We start from the raw sequence: 10,584 nt of genomic DNA, 5'->3' as shown, positions 1-10,584 counted from the left end.
ACTGTAATCTTAGTACACACATGTACGACATATGCATGTGCAAATGCCCGTACATGTGATAAGATTCAGTCGGTAATTCCATCTCTCATGGTAAAAGTTGGGACAGCCATTAAAACTCACCCTGTATATATATACAAGTCTGTATATTATCTTATATTTTAATTACAATTTATTAACCCTTTCTCTTACTCTTAAAAATTATCCATTTGTGATTTTGCTAAATAAAAGCCAACTTGTTTGCAGATATCAATTAACACGACTTTTTATATTAATCTTAAAATAAAAAAAGAATTAACTTGGGGTTTTTTTCTGTATTAAAAAATAACTTATTTTAAAGAAAACCATTCTTTTTTCTATATTGATTTCTTTTTCTATATATATCAAAATTTATTAAAAATATAATATTTAATAAACAATTTCGTACAAAATGACATTATTAACTAAAATGTGACATATAGTAAATGTTTTTAATTGTTTTTTTTAAAACCGAAAATGTCTGGTGCAACAGCCCATAAGTCCAAAGGTAGTAAAAACAATGATACAGTCAAAGAGTTAAAAGTAATTTTGGAAATTTATTTGCATTAAACATATTATTTTTATTAAATTAAAATGTCGTAATTTTTAAAATTAGATTGCTTTAAACAAAAACAATTATAATATAAATCATCAATAAATTTAATATTTTATTTGTAAGTTAAATTTATATAAATAACAAATAGTACATTGTGTACCTCCCCTTGTAATTAAAAATTATTAATCTTTTAATTTTGATACTTTTGACTTTTAACTAGTTACTATCCTAAAAACTAATTTATTATGTTACTTAATCCATTGATGTTTAAACATATACCGGTCAGAAAGAATTAATGTACTAATGTTATATGTAATTTATTATAAATATATTATAGAAATAGTCATATATAATGTTGTTTGACTAATAAAAATAAATAAAAAATTATTTACCCTAATTGTAGACACAGATGTGTTATACCTTTCAGTGCATTCTGTATAGTAATTCCTCTAGATTCTTTTCCACTACCATAATATGCTACAAAGATTTATGGATTTTATTTTATTATTTTCAAAAAAAAGGAAAACTTCAATATTATTTAAATGACTCACGAGCACCAAAATTTGTGGCACCACCTGTGCTATCATTTGCAACAATTGTCCGAGTACCGTTACTTTACCAGAGGATGATTCCTCAAAAGTTGTTGACTACTAATAACTGAATCTTCTAGTACTAAACCACATTCTATACAGATCGCGTCTCCACGTCCTGGATCAGTCTCAATGTTGGTAGAGCCACAATTACGACACTTGTTTCCGGACATCTAATAATAAAAATAAGATATATAATATTAAATACAAATTAATTATACTCTTGTATCACATTGCAAAGGAAATTATTTAAAAAAAATATATATACAAAGTAGATGTTTATCTTTTTATATGTTATAATATTTCTTTTCATTAAATATTATTAAACACTAAAAAAAAGATTAAAATAATTTTAAAAAATTAAGAGTATATATCGCCAATAAGAACCAGCACTAGGTATAATTGTACAAATCCTTATTGTAAATAGACATCTAATATTGCAATATAAACGCAACTAAAAAAAGATACAAATGTGCAATGTAAACGCAATAAAAATGTCAAAAAACATCAAGTCCGCAACGTTTCGACTCACATTTCACAATTGCAATAAAGTCAAGAAATTATGTCATATGTTCAAACCAGAATACAAAAATGTATGTAAAATGTGAAACATTTAAGATCAAATTCAACCCAAAAACAACAGTCAAATAAAGAACCACATTGAATTAAAGTCAAGTTGTCACGTTGTATATGTGTAAATGCTCTTTGTTGATGTCAAAAACAATCAGACTAAATGCTTCACATTTTACATATATTTTTGTAATTTTGTATCCTAGTCCAAAAATGTGACATAACTTTCTCGACTTTATTATAATCGCGATTGGACAGCACTCTAAAAGAACTAGAAATGTGAGTTGAATGTTTGCGAACTTAATATATATTTAATTGTGTTTACATTGCACATTTGTATTTTTTATTTAGTGCGTTCATATTGCAATGTTAAATATCTATCACAAATAAAGATTTGCACAATTATACCTAGTGCTGGCTCTTATTGGCGATATCTACTCTTAATGTTTTCGAATTTGTAAAGCTTTTTAACACTCTTGTTAATTATTAACATAATTAGAAATGTTACTTTGTGATGTTTTCTTTAATATTTATTAATAATCAAAAATTTAACTGTGACAATGAATATATAAGATCTCATTTTTTTTTTTTTTTTTTAAATTTCTCTATTTGCTAGGAAAACTTTCCTTCGCCATATTTAACCCTAGACCGTTATACAAGAATAGTTTTGTAGCCCAACACCAAATTTTGATTACGTCCCCTAATTTAGCTAATAAAAGGATTAACTCGAAACACCAATCATAATTCAATTTAAAGTCTAAAGAATCAAGAAAGACATTAGCTAGTGTCCAAATGTCATTAGCTTCCAAGCAGTACATGCATAAAATAAAAAGGGGCATGTTTATATTCCAATCTGATGTTGTGTATGCATTTCCTTTGAATACACTTCTTTTGTATTTACATTTGTTTGCATGGGCATTCACTACAAAAAGATTGGTACTATGGCTGCATTTGTGCAAGCTGTAACGTTTTGTGTGTGAAAACCACAGGACACATACAGAGTAGCAAAATACCATTTGGAATCATAAAAATATGACACTTTTAATAATTTTTTTACTTTAACAATATGTTCTATATTTAAAAATAAACATTTTGTACAATTTTATAGCAATAAAAAAGATTGTCTTTTATTCATTTTTCTCTTTCCTTCAGCTATTGTTTTTTTTTCAACTTTTATTTGTCAAATCTCATAATTATATTTTTTAAAACAATACTTAAAATCCATTTTATCTCGTTGTTAATTCTAGGTCTATCTTTTATTTTTCCAAAACTGTTTTGTTTTTTAAATTTGGTAAAAGTTAACAAAAATCTGGCAGTTGACAAAATATGACAATTTATTTTTAAAAACTTATTTTTGTGATTTTTTTCAAACTTTGCTTTATTTAAATTCATTATTAACGTGTTTAATGTTAAATAAATATTATTGTGGATTGCATTGTTTCCATTATAAAAGACAAGAGATTCATATAGCACAATATATGTTTCATCTATTCAATGCAGAACACTTGGGAAAGAATGGGGTATATTTTTAACCCAGTATGCTGATGTTTGAGGTAAAAAAATAGGCATATCATTCTAGGGTTTAAATAAGAGTTAAATAACATATCCCCCAAATATTAATTCATGTCCAGAGAGAAAGATTTCTTTAGCTTGAATAGTTTTGTTCAACTATTCTAAAACATATACTTCTTCGTTTAAAAAAAATTTTTTATACATTTTTTAGATTTAATAGAATTAGTAGAAATTAGTAGAGAAATTGTTTACTTTTTACATTTTACCCTAAAAAAAATTATTGTTTCTTAGGATACGTAGGCTGTTTCAATATGACTGCCAGTACTGAAAATCTATAGTGTATGTAACACAGACTATAATTTTCAGTACTGGCAGTATATCAGAACACGCCACCTAATAGTTCAAAACAAAATACATTATTAAATCTTATTTATTCTTCATGAGCATGCATTGTCATATTAGAACTTAGCAATTAGAATAAATAGATTACACATAATAAAAGAATATTAGATATTAGAAATAGAAATTAAAACTTTATAACATTAAATGTAACTTACAATAAATACGAATAAAATGTAAGGTATATAAATGTAAATCATATAAAATAACTTTACATTTATTTCTGTAATATTCTGTTCCATAAGGAAATGGATTCTAAAATTCTAATTTTCTAATATCTATTAGAATCTATTTCTAATATCTCTTGGTTTTCCATTGTGCGCAAAGCGAATAAAATTATAAAATTAACGACATTACTGCATGAGAAGGAGTAATTCTTTTAGTTACCTTTAATAAAATTCGACGAAATTATACTCAATCGGCGTGTTTTTGCACGAAACGAACAAATCTAATACAGAAAAAGTCGCTCTGCACCGCGAATAAGATAATTAAAGTTTGACGATCACTCAGGTTAGGAAACTACCATACCGACGAATCCAACTTACGCTACGAATGTATGCTTACGCGCAAGAGTGCGTTCCAAAATTCAACCTTGGTTTAAAGTCCCTAAGGCCCTCACAATGAATTGACTTAACCGTAACAGTAAGGTTTCGACCAATCACATACTTGAATTAGCCGGTTACGGCAGGTTACGGTTATGGTCGCCCAATCCGACGCGTCAAAACCATAGAGATATATAATATAGAGTCAACCTTCTGTGAGCGGAGCTGTCCGCATCTTCTATGGGATAGAACGATATGTAGTAAGGTTTGTCTTCGTCACTCAGCTAGTCTGGGGGGAGAGCGCTCCCCCTCCCTGCTACCCGTACATCGAAGCGTGCGTGGGGTACACATAGGCCGGTATTCATAGTCGGATCTTATATTTAAGATCATCTTAAGTACTGTCTTAAGATGCCATCAACCAATCACAGAGCCGTTATTAGCATCTTAAGACATTGCTTGAGACGATCTTGAAATAAGATTTGACTATGAATACCGGCCATAGACCTTATAGATATGGACTGGCAATTGCTACAGTTTGTGTATAGAAACGGTGTCCAGAAGAGGTTCGAGAGAGAAACAGACTTTTTAGTACTTCTTTCTCTAAAGTTACCGGAAATAACTATCGCGCATGTAGCACACATGCATACATATGTATATACATATATACACACACACATAAGTTAAAACACGTGACCAAAACGTATCCAATCATTGGATTTCAATGTATAATATGTACAAGCATGCGCGAAACATATTTCCGGACTCTTTAGAGAGAAGTATGGACACGGTTTCGACGCTTGGTATTGCCAGGCCATATCTATAAGGTCTATGGGGGTACACAAACGGCATCGCGAGGTACGGGGAGCGGGGAGCAGGCCTGCCAGATTTCCAGATTTGGTACCAGCATATACTAGAAAAAGTTGAGAGCTGACACAGTCATGTTTTAGGTGCCCTTCAGCGCCCTCATGACATCAACGACATGGACATGTACTACGTAACCAATTCACATTAGGATCAAGGAGTAACACATATGTGTAGAATGTTGGTTCCATTTCGTAAAGAGTAAAAAAATTAATTTATTTATTTATTAAAACAGATATAACAATTTAATCTTCTATTTTCGCATAAATCGTAAATCTTTTTAAATTAACAGATAATTTTTTGAGGAAAAGATGTACACATTGGCCAAGAGTGGATTTCTATCATTTATACTTTCTTTCTTTTTTTTATTTCTTTATTTAATAAATGTTTGGAAATTGTGCATTTAGTCGTTTACGAGTCGTTATCATTGGTCTAGTTTCCACCGATGCATTAATTCGCTCCTAGTACGGGCGTAGAACCAGATGTAAATCGATGGAACGTGACTGACTGCGCTCATTTCACTCTCGATTCGATCTACACGCTTTGTGGGAGTGATAGCGAATTGGACACCAAATTTATTTGGTGGAAACGGTTGAAACAGGATCGAAGTAAATAGTGCCAACCTTTACTTTTTAGTATAATAGTTACCATTTATTAGGTTATATTTTCTCAAAAAGAAATCTAACCTTAGTAATCGAAATGGAAAATAAACGAGATATAATTTTCGTTTTTTTGACACTTTAATGTATGTAGGCTATTCAAAGGTTATGTTTGTTAATATTCAACAAGCTAAGTTAAGTTGGTTCTACTGAAATATCAATTTTTCTCACTTCTACTTGACTTCCAGTGGAAACCGACATTAAATTCGATTCGCCACCGGAACAAGATCGGATTGAAGACTACGGTGGAAACTAGACCATTGACATTCTGCAACGTGTTGTACATACATAGTAGATGACACATTCCGATCGGTTATTCAGTCATGTACAACATGTACATTATATAGGGTGCGTTCCGAAATCTACTGCCAGTACTGACAGTACTGTTTTTTCGTTCCGAAATCGTTTTCAGCGTGCTGTCAGCAACTGTAAATTACTATCTATTCTACAAAAATAGACCCTAGGGAATTACTGACTTCCGGCTAATTTTACACATTGTCCGGAGGTAGTGCAAATTCAGTAAAGCATATGGCCGCCGTCCGCCGTACATTAATGTGTATAATTAAAATTGACGAGATTGTTAAAAAATTAATTGTAACAATGGAAACTGTTCGATACGAACTTATTGATGGCGACAATAACATTTATGAAGTGTTTCTGAAAATCACGCGATGATTATATCACACAATATTTTGTTCAATAATGAAATAATAGAGAAATTCTATTTTTTTATTATAATTCCTACCTAAAATGTGCTTTGAATCCTTCATCCGAAAGTAAAGCAATAACATTTTCAATATAATTTTTTATGCGTGGCCTTAATTCCAATGGTCTACGCTTAGTAATCATGTTTAAGACATTTAGAATTTCTTCCTCATCGTCTGATGAACTGTCACTGTCACTATTAATAACATTCACAATACCTTGCACTGCAATTATAATTGCATTGACATTTGCCATAATTAGATTGTATAAAGTTAGGTTTTTATGATGGCATCAACAGTTGCTGGTTTGACTGTAAACGCATTCCGTTTTTAGTGTTGCCAGTATTCACTGGCGTTTCGGAACAGCTCAAACCCAGTAACTTCAGTAGCAGTACTGTCAGTACTGTCAGTAGATTTCGGAACGCACCCATACTGGTACGCCTAGGGAATCAAGGTTAGCAGTCTTGTATATTATGGGTGCGTTCCGAAATCTACTGACAGTACTGACAGTACTGCTACTGAAGTTACTGGGTTTGAGCTGTTCCGAAACGCAGTGAATACTGGCAACACTAAAAAACGGAATGCGTTTACAGTCAAACCAGCAACTGTTGATGCCATCATAAAAACCTAACTTTATACAATCTAATTATGGCAAATGTCAATGCAATTATAATTGCAGTGCAAGGTATTGTGAATGTTATTAATAGTGACAGTGACAGTTCATCAGACGATGAGGAAGAAATTCTAAATGTCTTAAACATGATTACTAAGCGTAGACCATTGGAATTAAGGCCACGCATAAAAAATTATATTGAAAATGTTATTGCTTTACTTTCGGATGAAGGATTCAAAGCACATTTTAGGTAGGAATTATAATAAAAAAATAGAATTTCTCTATTATTTCATTATTGAACAAAATATTGTGTGATATAATCATCGCGTGATTTTCAGAAACACTTCATAAATGTTATTGTCGCCATCAATAAGTTCGTATCGAACAGTTTCCATTGTTACAATTAATTTTTTAACAATCTCGTCAATTTTAATTATACACATTAATGTACGGCGGACGGCGGCCATATGCTTTACTGAATTTGCACTACCTCCGGACAATGTGTAAAATTAGCCGGAAGTCAGTAATTCCCTAGGGTCTATTTTTGTAGAATAGATAGTAATTTACAGTTGCTGACAGCACGCTGAAAACGATTTCGGAACGAAAAAACAGTACTGTCAGTACTGGCAGTAGATTTCGGAACGCACCCTATAGAAGTCTGTGATTACACCGAGCACTTGATACGCGTATCAAATAGTAAATAACTAGTGAATGTGTTTAATCATTGGCTGATCAGCTTAAATTCACTACTTGATACGCGTACCAAGTGCTCGGTGTAAACTAGTAGATTGTCGCATAAAGTTTGGTGCTTCCAAAGATTATTGACATATATATATACAAAACATACCTAATTTTTCCCGCTAGTTAGAAGAAAAATGGCGGACGTGAGAATACTCACTTTTATAGTGCCTTAAGATCCTCACACATAAATTGACATAACCGTAACAGTAAGGTTTCGACCAATCACGTACTTGAATTAGTCGATTACGGCAGGTTACGGTTATGGTCGCCCAATCCGACGCGTCAAAACCTTACGTTATGGTAATTGGCCTGTGGCTCAATTCTTGAATTCATTCGCAAGAAAACGTATGCGCAAATACCCGCTCTAACAGAAAAGTTGCAAGTTTATTGGTTGAAAGCCATACGATAGCCAATAAATTTTCAACTTTTCTGTAAGAACAGAATTTGCGAATACGTTTCTCTTGCGAATGAATTCAAGAATCGGGGCCCAGGGGCCCGATTCTTGAAGTCATTCGCAAGAGAAACGTATACGCAAATACTCGCTCTAACAGAAAATTGTAAGTTTATTGGTTAATAGCCATACGATAGCCAATAAATTTCTAACTTTTCTGTAAGAACAGAATTTGCGAATACGTTTCTCTTGCAAATGAATTCAAGAATAGAGCCCCTGTTCTTTTTCGCTGCACTGCTGCACTAGTGCAATAAGTTAAAGTGAGAAAAAATATATTTGTTTTACTCTAACCTGTTGCACCAGTGCAGCAGTGCAGCGAAAAAGAACAAGTCCTGTGTCACCACAATTCATGTGTGAAGGCCCTCACACATGAATTGACATAACTATAACGTAAGGTTTTGACCGTAGAGATACATAATATAGAGTCAACCTTCTGTGAGCGGAGCTGTCCGCGTCTTCTATGGGATAAAATGATATGTAGTAAGGTATTGTCTTCGTCACTCAGCTAGTGGCCTAGTTTACATCGTGCATTTGATACGCGTATCAAGTAGTGAATTTAAGCTGATCAGCCAATGATTAAACACATTCACTAGTTATTTACTATTTGATACGCGTATCAAATGCACGATGTAAACTAGGCCAGTCTGGTGGGAGATTCAGAGGCGCGCTCCCCGCCAGGCCTGCCAGATTTCCAGATCTGGTACCACGTTTTGGCCGTGGAGGGGGTAACTTATACCACAAGAGGTTGTGAGAGTTGACACAGCCAGGTTTTAGATGTTCTTCAGCGCCCTCATGATATTAACGACGTGGACATGTACTACGTAACCAATGTTCACGTTAGGGCCAAGGAGGCCGGTATTCATAGTCGGATCTTATATTTAAGATCATCTTAAGTACTGTCTTAAGAGGCCATCAACCAATCACAGAGCCGTATTAGCATCTTAAGATATTGCTTGAGACGATCTTTAAATAAGATTCGACTATGAATACTAGCCGGAGTAACGCGTATCTGTATAATGTTGGTCCCGTTCCGTGCTATTGTGCACGAAATGTCCTTGCGATAACACAAAGTTATCATGCAAAATAATCTCGAAGATCCATGATCGGATCGATCCTTGCACGCTTTTATTATCACTTTGTTCGATTTTATTATTGTCTCGCTCGTTAACATAATTACGTTATAAGACCGGCATATTTTTAAAATAGAAATCATATTTTATATTTTTTTGTACATTAAATGTGTGTGTGTGTGTGTGTTTGTGTGTGCGCGCGCGCGCGCGCGCGCGTGCGTGCGTGCGTATATTAATATCACAATTACATTAATATATAATCTAAAACAAATTATTCATAAATAATTCTGTGATACAATACAAATAGTGATTTAATACAAATAGAAAAGTGACAATTTTTTAAATTAACTCTTACTGATTGTTATTACTTTGTAAATAAAATGTTGTAAAATTGTATTCAGTCTATTAGTTATATTCTTGTTGTGCTCTCTATTAGAATTAGGAATATATACAGTATTAAAATAAAATAATATATATATATATATATTGACGATTATTTAACAACACGTTGCAGAATGTCAATGATAACGACTCGTAAACGACTAAATGCACAATTTCCAAACATTTATTAAATAAAGAAATAAAGAAAAGAAAGAAAGTATAAATGATAGAAATCCACTCTTGGCCAATGTGTACATCTTTTCCTCAAAAAATTATCTGTTAATTTAAAAAGATTTACGATTTATGCGAAAATAGAAGATTAAATTATGTTATATCTGTTTTAATAAATAAATAAATTAATTTTTTTACTCTTTACGAAATGGAACCAACATTCTACACATATGTGTTACTCCTTGATCCTAATGTGAATTGGTTACGTAGTACATGTCCATGTCGTTGATGTCATGAGGGCGCTGAAGGGCACCTAAAACATGACTGTGTCAGCTCTCAACTTTTTCTAGTATATGCTGGTACCAAATCTGGAAATCTGGCAGGCTATTACGCGTACCAAGTGATACAAATGGCTTAGTTTACATCGTGCATTTGATACGCGTATCAAGTAGTGAATTTAAGCTGATCAGCCAATGATTAAACACATTCACTAGTTATTTACTATTTGATACGCGTATCAAATGCACGATGTAAACTAGGCCAATGTCGATGTAAACGCATAAAACGCATTTTAGAGAGAATTTAGCAATTGAGCATAACCTCAGTGCTAAAATCTAAAAACCGGTGTGAACATGTCTTAGTAGGAGACATCAATATGAATTAAATTTGTATTATATTTTTCACAGTACATGCTTAGTACATTCAATGTAAACGCGCCCGTACTAAGGTTTTGATGCGCACCAAACTTA

At 32.5% G+C, this 10,584-nt stretch overlaps 1 pseudogene; it reads right to left on the bottom strand.

Moving 5' to 3' along the window:
• Positions 1–905: 905 nt before the first annotated feature.
• On the bottom strand, positions 906–1,342 carry LOC118648786 (annotated as a pseudogene).
• Positions 1,343–10,584: the final 9,242 nt, after the last annotated feature.

Source organism: Monomorium pharaonis, unplaced genomic scaffold (genome assembly GCF_013373865.1).
Source record: "Monomorium pharaonis isolate MP-MQ-018 unplaced genomic scaffold, ASM1337386v2 scaffold_694, whole genome shotgun sequence".
Lineage (NCBI taxonomy): Eukaryota > Metazoa > Arthropoda > Insecta > Hymenoptera > Formicidae > Monomorium > Monomorium pharaonis.
Note: the sequence above shows the minus strand (reverse complement) of the source record. Positions and strands in the feature narration are given on the sequence as shown.